Raw genomic sequence first — 7,451 nt, forward strand, 5'->3', positions numbered from 1 at the left:
GCACTGATTTCACTGACAAGTAGTGGCAGTTTTGTAAAGCTAAAGTTTCAATAGCAAAATGTCTCAATTATTAAAACTACTGCAAAAAAAAGTCACAAAGTCCTTTGAATATAAAAACTAAGCCAATAACCACAAAGTGGAATGACCTGCGAGAACATGTTGAAATCGGCAGAGACAAAATGGCTTGTATTAAAATGTCACAAAAATGAGCAAGAAATTGAAATGAAATACTGGTACCGCCATAGTACTCGTTTCGCTATAATGTAAAACAAATAACTACTCGTTACCACATGAAAATTAACTTTATGGCTTAAGCTCTAATTAATCACAGGTGGCGACATACTTTAAGCAGAAGATAAGGCCTATTTTCTAGGCTTTTTTGAAAATGTTCAGGAGCTTTACTACTTGTGTCCTCGGAGTCATTACCCACTGGCCAAGAAGGAGCCATTCAACAGCGACGAGAACGTTGAACGCCTTGTGATGGCAGTCGATATTTAACAGCCAATGTGCTGCCATGAGTGCAGCTACTCATTCTTCGGCATTGGACCCACTGAAGAGCAGTTCTTTGTCCACAAGGAGGAAAAGCTTGCTTGCATAGGGAAGATCGGGGCCATCGTACACAATGCAAGGTGTTATTGGAACGCTCGCTCCCTGCATGATAAAAATAAAAAGATCATTGTCTGGAAAGCGCTACGCAGACTTCAATTATTTGTTTCAGTAAATAACAGTTTCTGTACCGTGTACTATCGTAATATGAGCTCGAACATGAGAGCACGTGGAAAATAGCCTTAAAACTGAGATAGGGTGATACGTGGATGGCGCTGCCGAAACTGGAGGGGAGAGGGGGGGCGCTGATCCGCTGACTGTTGGTGCTCCCGCCTCGCTAGCGTTGCTGCGAGGTGTCGATCGGCTGATTGCGTGCCAATGACCGCTAGCAATGATAACAAAATAAATAAATGAGGCGCAGCAAAATCCTCAGCCGACACCACCGAGATACCGATGCGCAAGCATGGCCTGCGATCGTGGCAGGCTACGTCACAGCCGATATCTCAGCAGCTACCTAGTCTGATGTGGCTGTTCGCGTTGATGGGAATTCATATCACCGCTAGCGGCCACTCACACTCTCTAAGATGCTGTTTCGCATCAACAATATCGAAGCGGGAGGGTCAACAGCTAGTGGAAGCGCGGCGCCTTTTCCGCTTTGTTTCCGACAGCCGCCGCTGCGAATCAGCCGACGTAAGGTTCAAGGCTGTTCGCCACGCGCTCACGTGTTCGAGCTCATATTGTTCACGATAGTACCATCCAAAAATGAAGCTCATAACATGGCTCATATGGAACTGGAGAGAATTAACAGCTTTTCTACGTGCAATTAGCTTGTTTGGGAAAGAGGAAGTACTATTTGACAAATATCATCCGAATTTCGAAAGAAAAGGGAGCATTCTTTAGTGGCATGAAGGATTCCTGCACAGCGATAAAAAGCATATAAAACAAAACTCTGCACAAGGAGTTCTCTTCAAGGCTGCAAGTTGCAGCCTTCAATGTCTTATAAATCTTATAATCAAATGTCTTATAAATCATTAGGCTTGTCTTTTACCAAATAATATCATTGGAGGTGGTCGTACAAACTGCGTTTTTTAATGTTTGTACACGTAAAAGTATTTAGCGAAGTTACAACGCCAAAGCGAGGCGAGGCGCATATAACTCTTAATAACCACAACAAAATAACGAAAGCTAGACATAATGGAACCAAATAGAATAAAATAAATTGTGCTCGAACGCGGGCACTCAGGCGTACGCACGAAGGGGGGTGGGGGGTGCACCCCCCTAGTCAAATCAGACAGAGGGGGGGGGCGCAAAGTCTGCCCCCATACTGTGACTTTTTAGTAAGGCGGGGGGAGGGGGGCAGCGATTAACCTTCCTAATTCCCTCCGCCCTGATGGGAAACCCTGCGCACGTCCAAGTGCACACTGATGCTCGAACTAGCGCTTGCACAGTTCAGGTAGTTAAGGCGATTCGGCCATACACAGACATGAAAAATTCATTCGAACACAAGTCAAGTTTAACGAACGGCTCCCCGTGCACTGGTGCCGGCATTATCAGGAAACCTATGTTACGGATGAATTAAAACGTCGGTACGAATTTAACGAAACGGAATGTATTACCACTTAGGCGAACTTCGCGCGGCGTACCTAAAACGAAGCAACATGCCGCGTTAAAATGACCCACACGCATCAACCCGAGCATCACGGTAGTTTTAGCGCACAAAACGAACAAGGACGGAAAAGAACGACGCGGACACCACGTCGTTGTTTTCTGTCCTGTTTTTTTTTTTTCTTGTGCGAAAAAAATGCACTTGAATTACCAACAGGCCGAAGCATACGCGCCTTAGACACGCTTGACGCTTAGAGGTAACAGGTGCCGTCACAACCCAACTATTCTTAAATCAAAATAGTTGTTCATCGAGAGCCGGGCCCCCTTCCAAAACCACCGCCGACAGGAGGGCACCGCCACAACTGCGTTCAAATCCCCCTCCGAATCACAGCCGCGCATGCGCACACAGCTTTCAACACCAAACAAAGCAAAGCTTGCCCGCGTCTAATGTCACACAACTTTGCCTTCATCCCGATGAAACAATACACTCACATATGCTCGCTACGTTAACAAATGCTCACCGATCGTCAACCAGTTAAGAAAAGCTTAGTTAACGGCATTAGATCGCGCTCTCGGAGTTAACAAAGCGCTGGCCGTAGCAACGTGATAGTGGTACATACAGTTTCAGTTCGAGTGCTCCACGATATGAAGCTGCAGGTCTCCCTTTGAGTATAGTGCATCTTCGTAATAAGCAGCACTGGCAGAGGGTAAAGGACGAGCACACAGCGCACGCACACTTCAAGCAACCGAAACACACCGATTGCAAAACTCGACCGATCGGGAGGCGATGGACAACACACGCTGAAAACGATGGAGTCCGGCGACGTGTCTGAGCGCGTTGCTTAAGTCACGTGGTGATAGAGCTGTTCCGCGCGCTGCGCACGCGCGGCGGCTGCACCGGCAGAGGAGGTGGCGCCCCGGCCGTTGTTGGGTCGCGTGGGCGCAGCTTTCTTTCTGCGGCAGTGTTATGTTTTGTTATGCTTTACACAGTGTATTCGAATCGCAGTAAGCATTGCGACGACACAGTAAGGGCTGCTTGACTACAAGCAGGGCTTAAAGTCTCCCTTCACTGGAGGGGAGGCCCTCACAAAGCGGCAATATATATGTATATATATAATCTCAAAGAAAAGATCGCCTAGCAGCGATCTTTTCGCCGCTAAACTGGTGCTGCTGTGGTCTCAGCGGCTCTGCTACGCGCAGATCGTGGCTTGTTGGAACGCGGTGAGAGCTGTCATAGCGAAGAATAAATGCAGGATTTCTCGACATATCGATCAAGATCCACTTTCGCGGTCGTATTATCCAGTTTTGGCAAAAATGTGATGGTATTAAACTCATGAAAATGCATTATTTTCAAGGGATGTTGGCAGGAAATAAAAACGAAAACGTATTAGGCTAAAAAACGTATTATGCAGAATCGTGTCAACGAGATTTCACTGTATATGTATGCTATAGATTAAGCGTTAGGAGAGGTGTTTGCGATGATCACAGAGCAGTGAAGCCAACTGTCTCTAAACTGAACGAATGCGTATGAATGCTAAACAAATACATATATTATTCCGTATGTATTTCGGGCATTCATTCAACGTGTCAATCCAATCAAGCAATAAATGAAATTATTTTGGAAATGATTTCTCAAAAATAAATCTGGATGTAAAGGCTTAAATATATGTGAGCTCAAAATAAGTAACATCGGTTGACTCACTGCATTCAGAACCTCAGGCACGACAATGCTATATTTTATTTTCACTACCACTTGCCTAATGAAGTAGGCAAAATACATGCGTCTTTGCAATTACAGCAGACTTGTGATGCACAACTAAAAGAATGAAAATTGAGTGGCAAGCTTAGCAGACCAAGGTGAACCATTACTGATTAACGAGCAGGTAGCTTCACACTCAGGTGCCTCGTGAAACAGTATCCTGTGCCAAGACGCTCTGTCGAACATGGTGGTGACCCGTGGTTTCAGGAGGCGTTGCCCGTGGTGTTCAATGTCTCAGTTAATTGCATTCAGCAGTACAACGATACCTGTTTACACCTATGGGTCAATTCACTGCGTGGAATTGACCCATAGGTGTAAAATCCAAAGAACACCCATGGGTGTTTAACAGAACATACACCCATTGTACACCCAAAAATGAAAAAAGGGTGTGCGAAGGGTGTGCAAAGAAGACATTACACCCTTTCGGATAATATTGACAGAAAAAAGGGTGTACGATAGGTGTTTTATTGCAAATACACCTATAGGGGTGTGAAACGGTTTGCAGTGTACTTCACAGAAATTATGATTAATAGCGTAGTGGGTTCCTCACAAGTGCACTTGCATTGGTTGCCAAGGAAGCCCATGAGCCCATCATACATTTCCTCAGGGTCTCAATAAAGTTCTTCCCTCCTCTCTCTGTCTCTCTTTCTCACGTCAATGTATGTTATAGTGCATGGTGGGAGAGTTAAAGAGCGACCGGGCGTCACATAATGCGAATTACGGAACTGGTGAGCCGTTTAAAGCTTCCAGCCCATTACAAAGGGCTGAGCCACAATTCTTCATCGTCATCAGTCGTCACGTAAACAAAGTGCACATAATGCACATAATGCCTTACATATGTGTAGCTGGAACCTCGCTTCTGCGCACAATGACGAATAATGGCGTTGTAGGTGCTTCCCAATTTCACAAATATTTTGATTTATGGCGTAGTGGGTACCTTGCTAGTGTACTTGTATTAGTAGCCCCAAGAGAGTTTACAACGGGATCTAGAAATGCCGCTCTTCCAGCTTTCGCTGCGACTGTGCTGCGCTTTCCGCGCAGGCCTGGCATTTTTTATTTCTGCAAACTTTCTGTTCACTACGCCTGATTGTTGGTAAGAAAAGTTGACGCGAATGGTGAGCATGCGTGTGTACCTACTGGTTAGCGAAAACGACAGGTGTGCTTTGCATTTGTGATCGCCAAACGTGTGCTACTGACGTGTGTGTTTGAAAGCCTTACATAATGCTGACTAAAGTCGCAGCGAATTCCCTATTAAGATACGGTGGTTGTTCATGCTTGCGCTTGTACGGTAAATAATAGTATTCGCCGAGTATTCCGTTTCATGTGGTGTAGGTTTAACTCAGTGTTGTGTATTGCAGCATTTCCCGTAGCATCGTTGGAGAACACTTACTGCCGTTTTTCCGCGTATGAGCAAGGAATCTCAATGGCTTGGAGAAAGGAATAGCTAGTGATGGCCCTCTGAATTGTAGATGTTAGTGAGCAATTACGCTGCGCACGTAATTGGGGATTGGTGACGTGGTTGCATCAGTTTTGAAGTACAGCCTGCAGGGGCGTAGGCAGAAATTTTTTTACGGGGGGGTGGGGGCACCACTTTCGTCTGAGTTTGGGGCCGGGTCACACTATGTGGTCGAGTGTCATTTTGTGCTCTGTATTCCGTGGAAGAATAAAAAAATTGGGGGGGGGGGGGGGGCACAGGCCCGGAGTGCTGCCCTCTGGCAACGCTTCTGGTAGCTTGAAAAAAGTTTCCTAAACATTGGTTTCAGTCTTTCACAGAGAGATTTTTGCCAGCTTATCTATGTTATATGTCTATGTTATGTCCATGTTATTGTCTCTATGTCTATGTTGTTGTCAGTGCACTTTTTTTGCCCTTAAACAAAGGCATAACCTCGGATGAAGGCTGCCTGCTTTGTTAATGGGCTCCTTGCAGTGAAAGTGCACTGTTAACAATAAGACTGCTTTCTCTTTTACAGGACCATCTACTACCTTGATGAGACCCGGGCAAACGCCGGCCCGGGTCTCATCAAGGGGAGGGGAGAGATTGGACAGACACCAGCGTGATCACTCGGCAAGACGCATTTCGTCAAATGCTCTCAACTGGCTTCCGTGCACCCAGCGGTAAAGGAGGACGCCTAATCGTTTTGCATGCTGGAAGTGCAGAAGGCTTTGTTGATGGAGCCGCCCTAGTTTCCGTGCCAAGAAGGGCGCTGGTGATTACCACACAGAAATGGATGCTTCGCGTTTCCAGAAATAGTCTGTTGAACAGCTGCTACCGTGCATCAAGCCATGCAGTGTGATTGTGATGGATAACGCGTCATATCACAGTGCTCAGGTTGAGAAGCTACCAAGCTCATCATCCAGAAAAGCGGAAATCCAGTCGTGGTTGATGTCGAAAAATATTCCTTTTTCGGATGACCAACTGAAAGTGAACTGCTGCAGCTCGATAAGCAGATGAGCATATTTTCCTTGCTTACCAGGTTGACAAACTTGCCAGTGCTGCCGGGCATGAGGTTGTGCGCTTGCCTGCTTACCACTGTGAGCTAAATCATATAGAGCTTGTATGGAGCCAAGTCAAATGCTATGTTGCTTCAAGGAACACAGACTTCAAGATATAATCTGTCGACAAGCTGCTGCAGGAAGGAATCGCAAGTGTGACCCAACAGAACTGACTCCATGACTGCACTCACGTGATGAGGCTTGAGGATGAGGCATGGGAGCGTGATGGCATTATAGACAGCCAAACAGAAAGTCTCATCATTTCATTGTGCTGAGACTCAAGTTCTTCAGATGAGTCGAGCAGCTCCGACATGAGTGGAATTGATGAACTGCCGTGACATCTCCATGTGTGCCTTGCCAAGGCTTCGAGCACATGTACCTAACCAGAAACTGCGATATTGTTTCTGAGGACTACCGGTCACTGCTGTTTCTTCACATTTTATTGCGATAGCAATTATATGGACAGTCTCGGCTGGATTTTGCCGTCGCCATCGCCGCCGTCATGCACCGTATATGTATAAGTATGTATATATATTGGTCTCGAGGAGTTACGGAGTCGCCCTCTATCGGACGCGCCTCGATTGCGTGCTAGGCAGGATACCGCCGGCGCGCTCCCCATAGGTTTTGCTGTCGGCGCTCTACAAAAACACCTCGCGGAAGCCCTCCAGGGCATTTCTGTAAGCACTTTCGAAATGAACTGTGTTCTTTAATGTCAAAATAATCATTTTCGACGAACTGAAAGCACAAGATAGTCTGCAGTCGCTGTCTCTTTGCAGAAAATCGAGCACCCGCTTCACGCTGTCACCGCGTTGCAGACCCCTGAACCGGCTTCTTGCGTGAAAGGTAGTCACTCGCTGAGTGCAAACTATGTGAATATCTCGTTAGAGTAGACTGCCTGTATAACCAAACGGAGCATAACAGAAAGAAGCCCCAAGCCAGCGATCGCACGGGTTCGCGACGACTGACGGTGCCTCTGCATGTATGAGCGTCTGCATGTATGTTCGTACTGATGGTTTCACTTTTGCTACGAGCGCATTTTGGCACCGCG

Source organism: Rhipicephalus sanguineus, chromosome 10 (assembly GCF_013339695.2).
Source record: "Rhipicephalus sanguineus isolate Rsan-2018 chromosome 10, BIME_Rsan_1.4, whole genome shotgun sequence".
In the NCBI taxonomy this organism is placed as follows: Eukaryota; Metazoa; Arthropoda; class Arachnida; order Ixodida; family Ixodidae; genus Rhipicephalus; species Rhipicephalus sanguineus.